Here is an 18,415-nt window from a genome sequence, read left to right as displayed (position 1 = left end):
CATTCCCTGAACATGCCAGCATCTTCTGTGTCTCTGTGCCTTTGCATATTCTAGTTTCTCTGCTTGGAATGTCTTTCCCATCATCTCTACCTAGTGAACTGTCACCTTGGTAAGATTGTTCATTGTTCCCGTAGTATCCCTGTAAACACAAGAAGTTGCTGTCCAGACCCGGGCTTTAAAGGGGGCGTTGCCAAAGCAGGGCATATTCACAGAGACTTACCAAGAAAGTCTGGAAATTAGAACCTGTATCCCATGAGCATTTTCCAGGACGCTCCCCAAGGCTTCCTACACACCAGGGCCACTCTGACTTTAGAAAGTTTGCTCACCATTCAAGGAGAAATGGCGGAAGGAATTAGGAATGTTCAGTCTGAGGAAGATTTAAAGGACCCTGAGAGCTTTTTCACTTGGTCATTTCTTGGTCATCACATTATGCACCCCTTTTATAAACTATTTTTAATCACTTAACCATGTTTGAGGAATAATCTTTCTATGCCATTCATATCATTATATATCATTTTAATGGCTGTGTCATATTCCTTTGTCAATCTGTGACATAATATTTCGGCCTATCTTCTCTTTTTGGATATTTATTTCCAAGTGTTTATTTTTACAAATGAGGCTGTAATCGGTATGCTTGTTGCCAAATCATTGTGTACACTCATGAATGTTCCCTTAGGATTAGGAAGGCAGCTATCTGCTGGATCAAACAACATGAGAAATTTTAGAGCTTTGATAACGAGGCCAGATTGGCCTCATTATTCATTATTGCCTGAAACACTGTGTGAATTAACCCTAGAGTCAGCATCAATGAAAAACCCATCTGCCATTAACATTACTAAAGTTAGCTATTTGATAGGTGCTAATTTAATTTATAGGTGCTAATTTAATTTGCATTTTCTGTTATTGAAGTGAAACATCTTTTTCAAATATTTATTTTCCCTTTTGTCAATTGCCTATATATGCCCTCAGCCCATTTTTCTACTGTATATTTTAGCATTGATTTTTTTATTTTTTTTTGGTTGCTCCGAGTCTTAGTTGCGGCATGCTAACTCTTAGTTGCAGCATGCATGTGGGATCTAGTTCCCTGGCCAGGGATTGAACCTGCGTCCCCTGCATTGGAAGGCAGATTCTTAACTGCTGCACCACCAGGGAAGTCCCTAGCATTGATTTTTATATGGCCATTTGCTTAACTCATCTTCATTCGTTCATTAGTCAAATGCTTTGAGGACTCAGTTTATGTCAGACCCTGTGCTATACATTAAGCATATGATGCTCACGTCATGAAACTTAAAGTCTAACATTATATATATATATATATATATATATATATATATATATATATATATATAAAATATACATATGCAAAGTTTTTCTAGCTTGTCATATACTTTTTAAGTTTTTAAAAATATATTGAAGTCATCTATAATTTTATAGTTAAATCTTTGGTGTCAAACTTAGAACAGTCTTCTCTACTCCAAGATGACATAAATTTTCACACAAATTTTCTACTACTTCTATTCCCTCAGTCTTATTTTTGGGTGGTAATGTGAGTTGGCACCTTTTCTGTATCTTCCTGTGTATTTTATTGTAAATTGGGGAGACGTGCTCTCAGGAGCTATCAGACGTATATTAAACCAGAAGCCCTGGAACATTATCTTAAAGTCTTTGAAGTACAGAACATGACTTGGATTTACTCTGGGTCATCCCAGAAGACAGAACTAGAGCCCCACGTAGAAGTTACAGTGAAGCATATTTCATCTAAAGAATTGAAGGACGAATTTCAATAACAAATGGGCATCCCCAGGGATTACTGGGCTTGCTCCGTGTTACCAAACAGGGATACAATCAGTTAAACCACTGGGCCAGGATACAGTAGAGGATTCCTGCAGCAGATCACTGGTTTTCCAACTTGAGCACAGAATCACCCAGAAGTTTTGTTAAAACCCAGGTAGCTGGATCCCACTCTCACAGTTTCTGACTTAGCAGGTCTGGGGTGGGGCCTGGGAACTAGCATTTCCAACAAGCTCCCAGGTGATGCTGATGCTGCTGGTCTGGGGAAACCAGTGAGATAAATGGAATGAGATGCCCATCAAAATCCCTCTAACCCTGACTGCTTGGGATTCGAAGTCAACCTTTCTGTGCTTATTTGACTACCGACCACTACCTTCCTGTGTTTCTCCACAGAACGCCTACTGACATGATTGGTGACTACTCTAGCTGAAGCCTAAATATTAAGTCCCAACCAATTGTAGGGAAGTCTTGCCAGCTGCAGACAGTTTTGTTCCTAGATTACTAATTTCAAAGCCAGAAATGTAAGGGAGCTTCAGAGATCAGAGTTCACAGAATCCAGTGATTTTCAACCTGCATGTTGTGATTACCTGGGGAACTTTAAAGCCCTGATGCCAGGATCCCACCCCAAAGGTTCTATTTAATTTGTCTGTGATGAAGTCTGGATACTGGGATTTTAAAAGCTCCCCAGGTCATTCTAATGTGCAACTGGAGCTGAGAAATCAGTGATCTGGTCCAATTCCCTATTTCTCATCCCAGGCAGCATCCTTTCTTTCCTTCCTGGAACAATTTGAAGGCAACTCTCCACATCCCTTCAAAACCTCTATGCCTGTGTCTCATAGGCATAAGGGAAATGGATGATTACAATCTTTATGTGCTCAAAGCAGTCCCTTTCTTCTCTGGAAGACGGTAAACATAGATCCTGCCTGCTACAATATTGTTACTGCTTGGATAAAGAGAATGGAAAAGAGAAAATATAACTCTGCCTCGTATGTCTTTTCTGGATGGAATTCAGTCAAAATATCAACCCGCCTAAACCCTCCCCAGCTTTAATGCCCCACCCCCTTCACGTGCTCTGGGAGGAGCCACTGGGGTTGGATGTCTTCTTTGTTTTCAGGTTCTTGGTTTCTCCCAGATCTGGCATTGGGAGGCTGGTACATTCCATTACTATCAGCAAGAACAAAATACTAAGGCACGCTCTGAGCTTGTTTTGCAAGGCTGGGCCTCATGGCAATCAGAAGAGACCCAGGAAGCACACACGTAGACGTATATAAACAACGTTTGAAACTCATCTGAAGCACAGCCCTGGAGGTTGTGAAATCCTCTACCAGAGCTCCAGCCCCAGGGCTGCCGTCTGCACAGCTGTTTCCAATAAGGGAGCTGAGTCGGTCACATGGGTCCCTGTGGCTCCCTACTGTTGCAGAGGCGAGAATGATCCGGGCAGGTTATCTCCAAGGGAAGAGAGCACCCTCAGCCCAGTCCTTCGAAAGCAGACGAGCCTCCCGAAACATAAGCAGACTCAGAGGAAGTGTCCACACTCTGTTTCCCTCTCCTTTCTCCTTTCTCCACATTCCCTGCACTACCTCTTCCTTCTTTGCCTTGGCTGCCTTCCCTCAAACATCGTTTCATCCAATTTCATCTATTGTGCCCCCGCCAAGAACCCATCACTGGGCTGGGCACCAGGGATGCCAACTAGAATAGGACTTAATTCTGGCTTCCTGGAGTTCAGCGTATGAGTTGAAAGAGAAGAGAGCATGAAGCCCTGTACTGATTGCAGATGGTTATAGAAGCACAAATCCATTCCCAAGAACAAATCCATTTTACAGAGCAGACACTGAGACTCAGGGGAGGTTATTAACTTTCCCAAGGACACACAGTTGGGAAGGGGCAGATCTAGGGCTCAATTCAGGACTATCAGATTTGAAGTCCACACTCAGAACTCCTTAAATCCTTCATGCATTCAACAGATGCTTGCTGAACACTTTCTATGAGACGAGCACTGAGTTTGTGCTGGCCGCTCATCGATTAGTAAGCTGTGTCCCTTCCCTTGAGAAGCAGGGACAAACTATTAAGGCCCCGAACACCATCCTGTGTGAAAGGCTCTGTGGTGACTGTGAGAGGTGGGGGGAGTATGCCCAGGAAGGGCATTTCACCAGCCTTGGTGTCAAAACTGACCTCTAGAGGTGGCATTTAGGCTGAGACCAGAGGAGAGTAGTGGAGGAAGGCTCTTCTGTGAGAGGGAAGCTTGAGCAAGGATCTGGACATGGCCTGTGGCTCCTTCGGGGGACATGAGGAGCGGGGCTTGGTGGAGGACAGTGCGCGGCAGCCAGCGGTGGAGCGGGGAGAGGGGACAGCGTGGCTGCTGGCCGTGAAGCCCACCCTGGAGACAGTGGAGAATCACCGCCAAGTGTTTTAGGCAGAGTTGTGGTCAGATTGTATTTTAGAAAAGTCATGCTGGCTGCAGCGTGGAGATGGTGGCATCCTGACCGGAGGCAGTGACAGGAGGAGGAAAGAGTCTGGATTCAGGGAAGGTTGTGGAAACAGAATGACTGGATTTGGTGACTGGCTGGTGTGGAGGATGAGAGAGGGGGCTGTCAAGGAGGACCTCCAGGTTTTGGTCTGAGCCGGCTGTGACGTCATTCACCAGGATGGGGGCACAGGCTTTGGGAGGGAAGATGAGGGCTTAGCTTTTCAACTTACCGAGGCTGAGGTACCGCGGAGCGCCTAGAGCACAAACTTTCAGGAGCTGCTCACTCTCGGAGTCATGTACGCACAGCATGGACACCTGCAGCACCTAGATGCCCGCTTGTGTCGCCCAATCTGTGCAGGAGGCAGTTTTGCCCTGGTGAGAGTTCTGAGCTGGAGGCAAGGATTTGGGCATCATTAGCGTGGCAGTTGAGACCAGTGTGAATAGATGCAGAGCCCAGGGAGAGTATGGAGAGAGAGAAGGGAAATAGGTTAAGTGCTGAACCCCCAGGGTCACATCCTTTGAGTCGAGGTGGGGAAAGAAAAAGGAGAAGAAGAAGGAAACTAAGAAGGACCAGCCAGAGAAAGAGCAGGTATGACAGGAGAGTCTGGGGTCATGGAAGCCAAGGGAAGATGGTACATCACGGAGGAGGGTGGTGTCAACAGGGTCAAGTATGGGAAATTTAGATACAAGCCGACACGTCCTCTAATTAGATTAGCAGTAACAAGGTCCTCGTGGCCTTGGTGACCTAGGTTCAGTGCAATGATGGGGGCAGGAGTGAAGCTTAGTGGAAAACGGGAGGGGAGAGCCAAAGCAGTAGCTGGAGGAGAGCTGGAGTTGACAGAAGCTCTTTGTTTGTTTCGGATGAAGGGCTTGAGAATGATTACGTGCTCATGACAGAAGCCCAGGAGGGGAAGAGGCTGAAGAGCTCACTGATGGACGGCAGGAGCCCCTAGCAGGACTTAGATGACCTACAGCCTAGGAAATGCCACTCTTCCTTAGTGATCTGGGGGGCAGAGCCCAAGATGGGCTCTCCGGTATGGGTGAGCAGGCAGGAAGCTGAGGCACCCATTCGATGGCCTCTGTCTTCCCTGTGATAGGCTAGCCAAGTGGGACAGGTGAAGGTAAAGTGAGGAGAGGAAACCAGCCCCACCTTTGGAATCCCATCCCTCCCGTGCATCAGCACTTTCTTCAGTTCCAGGGTGGGCGTCTCCGCTTCATGCAAGAAACATGGTAATTCGGGATGTAATGTTACAAGCAATTCACTTCAAAACTCCACCCCCAAGAGAACCCACTGTTGGTCCCTTGTCTGTATCACTGTATGTTATATTCCTCGGTGGCAGAATGGAAATAATGACCTTCTCTACCCATGACACCTAAAGAGCAGTGGTAACTGCTTTGGGAAATTTTGTTTTGTTTTTGTTTTGTTTTGTTTTGTTAATGGAGGCCTCCCACTTCTCCAATAAGTTGATACCATAATATCTAACAAGTACCAATAAACTAGTTTTAAACCAGGTTATAACTGGCTACTTAAGAGTGGGATCCTTGTCATATATAAATATTGTGGCATAGCCCTATGTTTCATAGACGAAGCCATCAATAAATATTCTTGATCAGGATTAAGTTAAATCAACAATTCTGGAGTTAGTCCCTTGCTCTACCAGGTACTAGCGGGATTACTCTTCAGGTCACTCTACTCTTTAAGATCACTTCCATTTTCCAAAGAATTGTTTGCTGGGCACACAGGCACCTAGCTGTGCAGGCCGTGCCCTGTGACAGAGGTCCACCCTGAACACCACTGGGCAGGTCAGCCTCCCTGGGACAGGCATGCATCCCACCTCAGAAAGGGGTGCCTTCTCCTGCTTCACACAAAGGCACCATGTGAGCTAGTGGTGACCCCCATCATTTGAAAATAGAAAGCAATGCATTTCCTCCCAAGGATTGCTTTCGATACCTCTGAAACTATCGCCCCATCCAGTGGGTTGCCCCAATTTTGCCATTCCTTGTAACATCCTTTCCAGCATTTCTTGTCCTCACTAAAAAAGCATTTACATAGTTAATAGAGTTTTTACCCTGTATGATTATTCTTTATTCAGTTGTAATCATACATGTATATAACTTAGTGTCTAATTCTTTCATTTAATGTTATCCCTATAAGCATAAGGGGGAAACAATTTTTCAAATTACTAGGCAATTAAAATCATTAAAGCCACTGTTTTATCTGTGCTAAGACATTCTTTCTTGAATACTGGCAATTTTAAAGCACATGGGTGTCTGTGTAAAGACATGAACATCCCCATTTGAACTGCTTGTTGGTGAAACAACAGATCCAACTGCATAAATATCAGAACATTCTAAGACACCCCCCAACAACGTGGTGAAAATTGATGACTTGGGCAAGTCCCAGCAACCAGAATACACACGGTCGGTTGGTTGACATTCTGTGGAAAGTTCACGTGATCCTGCAACTCTCATCAGTTATTTCCCTTTCACAGAAAAACCTTCTGCCTTTGAGACTCCTCACATCAGTTTTCCTCTGAATTTTCTTCACAGCATCTCTAGTAAACTCCTCTGTTCTGACAACACTGATCAGCGAAAATAAAATGAGCAGAGGAAACCCAAGAGCAGGAAAGGTTTACTCAACCTGTTAAGTATGCTCCTTATTAGCAGATACTGCTGAAGTGCTGGGAAGGGCTCCATGAAAAAGGCAGACAAGCATGAGACCTCAAAGAACAGACGGCTGGTTGAGGAGATAGAAGAGATGGTGGTCAAGGTAGTTCCCGGGGTAGACCGAGACAGAGCTGAAGGGAACGAGAGCCACAGAGGAAGGGCAATCGCTGGCAGCCTGAGAGGATGGGATACCTTCTCCAGGACTGGTAGGACTTGAATTGGGCTTTGGGGGGAAGTCGGGACTTAGTCAACAGACAGGATGTGGAAACGTCAAGGTAGCAGGTTTCCAGGACCAGCTCGCAGCCCATAAAGGCCAACCTGCAGAGTGAAAGGAGACATCTCAGGATGGAGTGCAACGGATGGGTGTACCTCATAAGGCTGGAGGGGGAACAACCCTGATGATCAGACTAAAAAATTTACACTATAGCCATTTTGAGCTAATCTTCATCTGCGATAAATATTAGAGTGCCAAATTAAAGGGGTTTTTAAAAATTTATTTATTTTATTTATCTTTGGCTGTGCTGGGTCTTTGTTGCTGTGTGTGGGTTTTCTCTAGTTGTGGTGAGCGGGGGCTACTCTTCCTTGCGGTGCGCAAGCTTCTCATTGCGGTGGCTTCTCTTGTTGCGGAGCACGGGCTCAGGCGCCCAGGCTTCAGGAGTTGTGGCACGTGGGCTCAGTAGCTGTGGCTCATGGTCTCTAGAGCACAGGCTCAGTAGTTGTGGCGCACGAGCTTAGTTGCTCCACAGCATGTGGGATCTTCCCGGACCAGGGATCGAACCCGTGTCCCCTGCATTGGCAGGCAGATTGTTAACCACTGCGTCATCAGGGAAGCCCCTAGAGTGCCAAATTATATTGTATTTTAAGACATTTAATCGCACACAGATTTTCTCAGAAGTTTTGCAAAGCTCTGGTTTGACTAGATATTAATAGAGTTTTTAATTGTTTTTAATGTATATAGAAAAATTGGCCATAGGTGTCTTTGTCTTGCAGAACAGCCAGGTTAAAATCATTCTACCAAGCACAAGAACTCTATGGATGTAATGTGTTGGTAAATCGTTAATGGGCTATGGTAACGGTGCAAGCATGGATCATGAGGCTCGAATGTAAATGGTGACATCAAGAATAAAAAGACATAGATGAAGGTGGCACCCTCTGAAACTGGTTGCAACATGACATGGAGAAAGAGAGGGATCGTTTTCACCTCGAGAGACCCAAGTTAAATTCCCAGCGCTGCCCGATAGCCTCCGTTACATTAATCAGCCTCACTTAGCTTCAGTTTCCTCATGCGTCAAAGTTATCCAGTAATCCCTACTTTTGTAGATGTTGTCAGGATGAAATAAAATGACAAGTGTAAATAATTCAAATAGATGGGAGTTCATTTTCTTCCCTTCTTTCCCCTGAAAACTGCAATTGATTTCAGAGAAGTTTAGTTAGATCTCAACACGTGTGGAAAACTTCTTCTCAGAATTCATCTCTCATATTTAAATCAGCAATGACCAAAAGAATCAAGTTATTGTATTAAAATCTTTATGTGAAGGTCAGTTCCTTCTTGCACAATAGATAATAAGCTTTATATTGAGTCTTGTCTTAGTCACTCTGCTCTTTAATTCAATTCACAGAACCGCTGGAAAAGTAAACATTTCTGTCTAAACATAGGGAAAAAAGGTTTGCATAGAATATATTGGTTGATACTTTGAGTAAACAGGGATCTTCAGAATGTCTATTGGTGCCTGACACCGGGCTGTAAGTCCCCAACAGATTTGGAGAGAAAGTCCCATTTGCTAGCCACTGACTTCTGACCTTTCATAAACTTTTGTACGAGTAGATCATTTAAGATAAAGGAAAAAAAAAGCAAATTGTAGGAAATGCGAGAGGGTGTGATTTACTTTGTCAGAGCCCCTTCCCTGGATGTTTGAATTCTCAGTAGAATTTATTCAGTTCTCACCCTTGGAAATCTCTCCTTCACTGTCTCATTGGAGAGGAACATGAGGACTTAGAATTCTTGGCTTACTTGCCTGAATTTACAACAGAAAACGTTCAAGACATCCTCTGTCCACAGCAGAAACCAAACTGTACCCAAAACCTGCAAAGTTAACTTTTTTCAGAGAAGTTAAACCCAAAGTTAATGCTGCAAAATATACCATCTTGAGTTGTTGTTTGTTTTTTTTTTTTTGCACCACTTCCTGCTCCCAGGAGGAGGTCTCTTTAAATAAATACATGTGAAGGCAACTGATGTGGTTGAAGTCTCTCCCTCCTCTTCCAATCCCCCATAATCTAACCCTCTTTTTCCACACCCATACATACTTCCATACTCATCATCATCACCATTTTATAGCTTAGCTGATGACTTTCACCTTTGAACTGCCTCATCTCCCAAACAGCTGCAGCAACAGCAGGTCAAGATCTGGTATCAAGTTGCAGAGAGCAAACAGAGGAGAATTAAATACTAGGGGCGGAACAAGGCAGGGCTAGGTAATAAAGACACCCCTCTTGAAATTCTCTGATCTCATTTCTTTCCTTCCAAACAGAGTCAGGATTGAGGGAGATCGGGCTTGATTCTAGGGTCAAAATTTCACCCAAGTGTGTAACGTTGTAGGAAGTTTTCTACTTTGTTCCAATGTGATGTTTATGTCTAGCCACTTGGCTGCCATGGGCCTGCTCCTCCAGCTGAGGGCATTGGAAAAGATCAACAGCTCTGCAATAGACCTCAATTGAGATTGATTCTAACCCAGGCTGGTGGGGGGTTCTGTTCTGGCCCGAAATTGTTGGGTTGAGTCTTAGATGGCAGAATCTGACTTAGGAGATCACCTTCCAGAATTCATAGTGTGGAGAAGAGCCAGCCTGCTGTAGACATCCACATGCATGCCCGTCTTCTCCCGTCATCCCCATGAGCACCCCACCTCAACCTGACTCTCAGTCTCACGAACGGATTGGGGATTCCTCATGATCCCAGTCCTTTCACGTTCAAAGTAAGGAAATTGAGGTCCAGAAAGGTGATGGAGAAACCTCTAAACACTCCCAAGTACATTTTCTCAGTTGCTCCCCATCACTACCTTACTTATGTCCTATTTTCATATTAGGAAGATTAATGCTCTCATAAGAAGACCCTTGCTCCATTCAAGGTCACAAAGGGAATTAGTGGAAGTGGCAAGACCAGAACCCACCAGCCCTACACTGCCTGGCTCTCCTTGAGTCCTCACCCCAAGCCAGGAGAAGAGGGTGGGGGTCATGACTGGGCTTGATCTCTTAAAGAAAAGGTAAACCAGGACGAATTTTGGAAGGTAGAGCTGGTCCCTGCCACCCAATCTCCTTCTTTCTTGTCCTCCTACCTTCTCCCACCTCCCAACACTGTTCCATTTTTATACCCTGCCCAAGATGACATACCTGCCGATTGCCCTCCCACAATGACCTGCCCTCCCATGCAGTGTGCTGTGTTCCCAAGTTACCTCATATTTTCTCTCCCTGATTCCACCTCTGCCTACCTCCCCCTTCACCACCAACACTGTGTCTAAGAGTACACCCACGCATTCGACGAATAGGTCTTGAGCTCCTACCCTACCGCAGGTACCACGCTAGGCAGCAGGGATTTAGCATGAACGAAGCAAAGCCCCTGCCTTTGTGGGGTGTACATCAGAGTAGTCAGAAAAGCACTAACCTAGAACTTAATGTAATAAGTGGTATGGAAGTATGGGGAGCATTTGAGGTTCCATGAGAACATAGAGCAAGGAGATTTAACCCAGACTAGGGGACCAGGGAAGACGTTGAAAAGAAGAGAACTTTGGTCTGAGACCTAAAGGATGAGCTCTCCTGACGAAGTGATGCAAAGGCCTTTTGGTTGGAAGGAACAGCATGTGTGAAGGCCCAGATGAGAGGAGCTGCGAGAGGAGGCCTAGGCTGACAATGGAGTGAGGGAAAGGAAAGCAGTCATACCCCACCTCTGAACTCTGCCTTCTCCACCCTTTTGTCTGCTCACATCTTTCGGGTACCCAGCCCTCAGCCTTCCAAGGCTCTCCCCTGATTCTTGCTCATTGTCTGGCCCCTCCCTCCTCCTGGGCTCACAGCTACTGCCACAAAATTTCACACCATTTTAATTTAAAGCCAGTACTGATGTTTCACTCCCAGAGTAAGCTGTAAATGATTTGTGGAAAGGGACTATGGCTCTTTTTTTTTTCTTTTTACTTTCCCTCACAGCACTGAGGACATGGCTTAATTTATGTTCTTGTGCTAGGGATTATGACTTTTTCTGCAACCCCCAGGCATTCACAGCTGTTTGTAAACTTTTATCATGTTCCCTTAATAGGCAACCACATTTCAGTAGTGGACAAAGACGTCTCAGAAAAAACCCTGCCTTTAATAAAGAGAGAGGGTTCACACTGTCTTCTAGGGGCATCTTCAGACAAACTTTAAGGGTTATTCAAACAAACTTTCATTATAATTGCAATTTATAATTTTTGGTATTGCCGTTTATTAATAACTTTGACTTTTCCTTTAAATTGTTTGAAATAGAAAGTTTGAGAGAAAAACAACTCTCTGACTTTACTAGTCTCACTTTATAAGTTCATTCTTATGATACTTGTTTAATGTTTTAGTGTTTTTCCATTTTTTCTTTTGGCTAAGACCATCGAGGGCAGAGTTATGTTCAGAATCCACAGTGACGGCAGAGTTAGCTTTGGGGGCACTCCACTAGCTTTCATCACCTTTGTGAATTCCTGCATCCTCCAACATCTGGATTGGGTCACCCCATTAAACAGCATGGGGCCGCTGACACCCAGGCACTGGCCTCAATCCCCGGCGTACCTACTTGCCAAGGCCTCTGCAACTCCGACTTGAATACAAGCTCTAAATGGGAGAAAATCTTGTGTAAGCTTTTCCATATTCCCTACTGCTCACTCAAGCTGATTTGTAATGGGAAACTCTTAAATGTCAGAGTCTGGAAAATTGGACATCATAACAGACATCCATGCCCCCTTAGTGGAATAATTAATAAAAGTGGGCCCACTGGAAAGTCCACTGTGGAATCATCCCTGTTGTTATACAAGACAGCGTTTCCCTTCTTTCTCTTTCTAGCAAGGGAAGTAGTTCTGACCAAGCAGGGTTGGGTTTCTTAGGCATGGAGGCAGAGAGAAATGGAAAGGAGAGCGAGTATTTTCCCATTGGTGGTGGGAACGAACTTACCAGAATTTATGCAGCCATGGCCTCGGTGCCCCACCGTGTCTGCAGGCCCAGGGAACGCCATGTGGTCCTCCAGAGATGGCCAAGGTAACCGCAGAACTGAGGCCACCTTCTGTGCTTGTAAACAGTTAGCGTCCCTCCAAACCAGGAATAAGCAACGAGAACTCCCCACAGCCCATGGTCCCCACTGCACACCCTTAAGCTACACTAGCTTGTTCTGCACTAGAGCCTCTGTTGGTGGCCTAAAGTTGAAAATGTGTTTGCTAATGATTCCAAACAGAAGCTCCTAGCAAAAACTTGGCCTTACAAGTAATTAGCATCACACACGCCAACAACCCACATGACTGCATCCCATACCAGGCCAGTAATAAGCAACGTGGCTGGAGGCTTCCAAAAGACTTAACCTGCCTGCGTGAAAACTCCAGTTTCACCCAGCAATGTTGCTGTGCTCTCAAATTACTATAAACGCTAATGCTAAAACGATTGTTTGGATCCTCAGAGTGTCCTCCACAGCCAGGCTTTGATGCCTGTCCTTTGTAAAACTCACCGATCTATGTCCAAAAAATCCAAGACTCTATAATTGATTTATGAGTCAAAGGAGAACAATGATTTTTGGGTAACTTGACTCCATAATAATTTTCTTGTGCCCTGAAGCTCATTCCACTGATGTGTTTAGTTCTAACCCATTTCCAAGTTTGATATTTTTTAAAGGCAACAGTTTGATTATTGAAATTCTCCAGCTTTGCAAACCATGGACCAAACTGTCCCACCCTGAAGAAGCACAGCTTCTCATAAATCTTCCCCTGAAACACAGGGTGAGAGGAAAGGGACATGATTTGATTTTAAATGAGTAAGCTTCCTAATTATCACTTCCAGAGGAGAGGTAGATAGACAGACAGACAGGCACAGTTTCAAATAGTTTTACAGGTCTTAAAGAGTCTATGGAGATCAGAAGGTAAATAAGTTTCCATGACAGGCATTTATGGGGTTGGCCAAAAAGTTTGTTCGGGTTTTCTGTAGCATCTTAGGGAAAAACCCGAACGAACTTTTTGGCTAACCCAATAATTTAGAGTCTTAAAATAAATTTTATTTTAGGCTCTTCACTGGCCAGTGGAAGAGTCAACTAGGACTTTTCTTCAGCTGTGGAATAACAGTAGGCAACTTAGTGGGATTACAAATGGAGTCATGCTTTACAAAATTATTCATGACCTCCCCTTTCAGCCCCACAAGTAGCAAAAGATCTTGAACACCTCAAAAGTAAAGTCTAGGGCTGCACTATCGCACAAGGAAGCCCCTAGCCAACATCGCTATTGAGCACTTGAAACGTAACTAGTCAGAAATGCCACATCCTGTACGTGTGAAAGGATTTTCAAAGATGTAGCATGAGAAACAGAATGTGAAATAACTCTTTAGTCATTTTTATATTGATCACATGTTGAAATGATAACATTCTGGACCTATTGGGTTCAATAAGATAATATTATTAAGATTGATCTCACCCGTTTCTCTACTTTTTACAAATGTGACTAATAGAAAGCTGAAAATCACCCATGTGGTTTGTGTGACATTTCTGTTAGCTGTGCTGGCCTAGAGGACTAGCCTGGAAGGCACTTGTGAGAAGAGGGGCAGCGTGATTTCTTACAGGCCCTGACTCTTCCAACCGTTTCTATTTTGTAGACACAAGGAGAATTTCAGAGTTATGGGTCACTTCTGCCCTTCCTGGTTTTCTGTTAGATCAGCTATGACTTTTTGCCTTTCTGGGCCTGTTCCTATCCCAGACTTCTTGTTCGTAGCCAAAAGTCTTGCGTGCTCCAAACCAGCATGAAGGGTTTTGTTTCTAAGCTTCCCTCCACTATCTTCACAGGGAAGAAAGGGCCTATTGCATTTAAAACTTTGTTCTAAATATCTGTACATTTATTGGATTATCTGCTTTACTTTATCTTTGACAGATTCCTAGAAAGCAAACATTATCCCCATTTTACCAAAAAGGAAACTGACTTGACTTGGGAAATAATAACTAGCATCTCCCAGGAGCCTCATAATGTGTAATCATTTTGAATGCATTTCCTCTGATAACCCTTTGATGTAGGTGTTCTCATTCCCATTTTACAGAGGAGGAAATTCGCTTCACAGAGGACTCAAGAGCTTAGGCTGATACATGGAAAATCTAGCATTTATTCACTCATCACATTTATTTGTCGGGCTAAGCCCCTGTGAACCATGAGGCCGTGGTCCCTCCAAGGAGTCTGCACTGTAGGGTTCACAGCACCCAAGTGTTAAGTGCTACACCAAGAATTAAAGCAGGGTGGTGGGACAGAAAGAGAACAGATACCTACCTGCGTGGTCAGAAAAGCCCTCTCTTTGGAGAGGTGGGCATTGGAGAGGTGACATTGAAGGTGAGGTCTGAATGATAAGTAGGAACTGGCCATGTCAAGGTCAGGGGAGGAACAACAGTGCAAAGCCTGCACGGCTGGAGAGAGTGTGGCTTGTTGGAGGACGTTAGAGGTCAGCGCAAGTCAAGTGCCATGGGAGATGGGAGGGCAGGGGCCAAGGCGGGCAGGGCTTGTAAACCAGGGATTGGATGTTACTCTGCGTGTAACAGGAAGGCTGCATGGAGCGGAGGGTTAGCAGAGGAGGGACGTGATGTAACTCACGTTCTACCAAGACTGCCCTTGATGCGAGGGGGGAGAATGGATTGTAGGGGGTCCAGAGTGGAAACCGGGAGAACAGTGAGGAGCTGATTGCAACAGCCCTAGGGGAGAGGCAGCGGTGGTGACCTGCAAAAGGATGGAGAGGACATGGCGAGGAGTGGATGGATTCTGAAAGTATTTTGGAGATACAGCTGATGAGATTGGCTGATGGACGCTTCATCCCTCTTTTGACCTGACAGTCCCTCCAGTCCCCTCCACCTCCTGTAGTGTCCTTCCCAGCACACTCTGCCCTGGGAATTCGAATCCCCTTCGCCCAGGAGTGACCTCTCAATAATGCCCAGAAAGCAGAATGCAAGTCCAGCAGGGTGCCACTGTTTGTCACCCTTTGGTTTTGCTTTGTGGATGCATTGTCGTGCCCAGCTGTCACCTTCTTGACTGTTCACGGTGACCTTTAGAATCACGTGGAGATGAACAATGAGACCTTGCTGTCGTCCAGAATCGCTTCCATAGAAATGAAAGTGAAGTGATTCTGTTCTGTCTCATTTTGGGGCTGGCAGGAAGATGAGTCGTCTGCACATTTATTTGCCCTGCTGCTATCTGGAGACTGAAAAAGCAGAATGCATTGCCACATATGCCAGTCATCAGCCAATGTCCCATGCACGCTCGGGCATAGCATGGGGTGCGCACTCCTGAGTAGGGGACCGAGGGGATGGGGAAGGAGCCAGGTGGTGTGTCAGAAAGTGATTGTTCGCAGCTGACAGTAAAAGGAAGAAGAGAGAGATCATGGATGGAGGGGGTAAGCCAGAGGCCAGGCTTGATCTGAAAAGACTGCAGAGAGGAGGTATGACTTCAGCTTTTCCTTCGAGGATGCTCAGGCTTTGGCTAAACAAAAAAACCAAGGAGACCAACAGGGTCGCCAGTCAGCAAGTTTACACGTGCGTGCACATGTATATGCAACCCCTTCTCCGGCCAGCGAAAACATTTTCTTGGCGTGCGCTTTGAGCCTTCATTAATGCTTTCAGTGCTCAGGAATGAGAACTCTCCCTCCCTCACCTACCAGCCAGCCAGTCTTCCCCCAGGAAAACAGAGGGGGATCAACCGCAGCGGCAGGTGTTTGGCACGTCTGCATACACCCCTCACCCCCCTCGCTGATGTGAGGGAGTTCTGATTCCTTGACGGCAACGAACTACACCCCCTCTGAAACCTTCACTGGCTCCCCCTGCCTGCACACAGATGTGTTTTGTGGACACTTATTCCCCAGCTGCTCATAGGTGTCAAATAAGTTTGGGAAACGCTGCACTTAACAATGTGAAAAAGGTTTTTTGTTTTTTTTTTATCTGCAAGACCTCAAAGATGCCTTCATGAGCCAATGGCACTGGGAGTCTCCAAAGGGGAGGGATATATCATGCAGCATTTCCCAAACTTGAAAATGACTGCTCTGTTTTTATACAGCATCACTAGTGCCCTGTGGAAGGCACTTTGGGAAATGCTGGGCTAAGCGGCAGCGCTAGCAGCATAGCCCCGCACAGCCAGTCAGACTCTGCCTGCCTCTCCTCGAGTCCTGCACAAAGCAGCCTGCCCTTTGAGACGTTGTTTCAGCCAACAGGCCTTAGGTATTCCAGCATCAGGACCTCCACTCACACCACGCCACAGCCCAAATTATCCTGGCCTTTCCTGTCCTCTCACTGTAACTCAACACAAGTCGTATCTCCTCTAGAAAGCTTTGCCTGCCCCTCTCAGGACTCGGAGATGCCGTCTGCCTCTGAGCCATCATCACATTAGTTCGTGTCCCACTCATTCAGCATTTCATAGCTGGTTTCTCCCCCTTTCCATCTTGGACACCTCACATGGGATAGGCGTTCAACAAGAGGAGAAGCAGGAAGGCGGTTGAGAAGGACAAGGAAAGAGGCCAGGGAAGAGGAGGCCCGGGAAATGGAGGCGGAAGAAGAGGAGAGAAGAGCGCGGAGGTGACAGAGGGAAAGAGAATCCTCCAAGATTTCAGACATAGTACTTTTGCTGAGTGCGGGGGGCAGGGATGCGAAGCCAGGGAAGGCACCTCGTCTACTTTGCAGAAAAGAATATCCATTAGGTTCTCATTCTATGACCACCAACCCCCAGGGAGGGGTCCTGTCTCCAGGCCCACGTTACTGAAGGCCAGTCCCCAACTGCAGGGCACCAGCTCTAACTGGAGGTGGCATACCTGAGAACGGCCCCAACTGTGACCCCTTAACGTAACTTATGTCTTAATAATAATTATATGATAATTAGATACATAATTACACTATTAAAACAGCATACGTATCCCTTTCTTTGTTGCGTTTTGTAAACAACATAATATACAATTAGTACTAAATATTAAACAAAATAAATAACCTACAAAATACAAATTAACCCTAAAACTGTCGCCCTAAGAGTCCTTTCCCTAAAGCTGGTGCCTTCCTTTTACAGGAGGGGCCTGAAACCCACAGAGCAGCTTGAGCCTTGAATTTGGGCTTAAACCTTGACTTTGTATCCTTGGGCACTCACTTCCTGGACCGCTTTAAGCTCTGCCTCCCTGGCCAGGGAGTCTGTGATCTCTTTCTCAGCCAAATGGCCAGCTGCCTGAGGTGGAGACGCAAGAAACATCCCCACGTCTGCTTTGTGCTTCTAACTCACACAAAACCGGCCACCCCTTTTAACAAACCTGTTTTTCTGACGGGACCAGACCTTCCTTTATTTCTTTTCTATACACTAAAAAAAATGCCAGACAAAATGGGGTATGTTATAAACGAGGTGAAACAGACATCTTCCAAAAGTGCCCATCCTTGGTGAGATGTCAGTCCATTCTATCACCTTAGTTCCCTTCTGCAAAGGCCAGGGGCCCTGCCAGGGCCGCACCTTGGAAAAGCTCATGCTACGGAAGCACACGGCTCGGCGGGTTTGCCAGACCCCGTCTCTAACACTCTGTTGAATGCCCAGATGTATTTCTTTCATGCTTGTGCATACATTCCATTTCGGAGTGTCAGGACAACACCTCAGTCCGTCTCCCAAAAGTGGCTCGTGGAAAGAGCCTGAATGCCAGGAGGCCTGGGTTCCAGTCAGCGTTTCCTCTGACTTTTACAATTCGCGAGCAGATGACCATGCCCCAGGTGCCAGCAGCCATGGGACACAGTGGGGACACTGGACCCCAAGCGCCGAGCGTAACGAGCTGATGCAGGCCGCAGGAGAGAGGTCAGTCCAGCTTCTCTGGTCCCTCCACCAGCCCCCGAGGACGCACAGTCAGCGGGGTGAGCCAGGGCAGAACTGAGGCCAGAGCCAGAGCTGTCCACACTAGGTCACAGGCAGCCGTCGGAGAAGAAGAGCTGCAAGTGTGTAAGGAACTGAGCATGCGTAAGAGCCCAGTCCAGGAGAGTGTTTCTAGGGCCTGCGAGGAGGAAGAAGAGAAAATGATGCAGGACACTCCAGGCTCAGGGAGACCAAGCCACTCCCTGGCCTGCAGGCTGGGCTAATTCCTCGTTACCAGCCCCTACAAAACTGGGTTTCTCTCCTTCTGAGCTCTGGTACCTGGTATGTGGCACAAGATGACTTGCGCATGATCAAAATATAACTTTGGGGGTTCCCTGGTGGTGCAGTGGTTGAGAGTCCGCCTGCCAATGCAGGGGATGTGGGTTCGTCCCCCGGTCCGGGA

General features: G+C 46.0%; 1 protein-coding gene across 1 annotated transcript in view; it reads left to right on the top strand.

Annotated features, from left to right (window-relative positions):
- The window catches only part of ANTXR1 (ANTXR cell adhesion molecule 1), a 244,980-nt gene that overhangs the window by 193,258 nt on the left and 33,307 nt on the right, over positions 1 to 18,415 (top strand).

The sequence above is a fragment of the Orcinus orca genome, chromosome 13 (assembly GCF_937001465.1).
Source record: "Orcinus orca chromosome 13, mOrcOrc1.1, whole genome shotgun sequence".
NCBI lineage: Eukaryota > Metazoa > Chordata > Mammalia > Artiodactyla > Delphinidae > Orcinus > Orcinus orca.
This window is presented reverse-complemented; position numbering and strand designations above follow the sequence as displayed.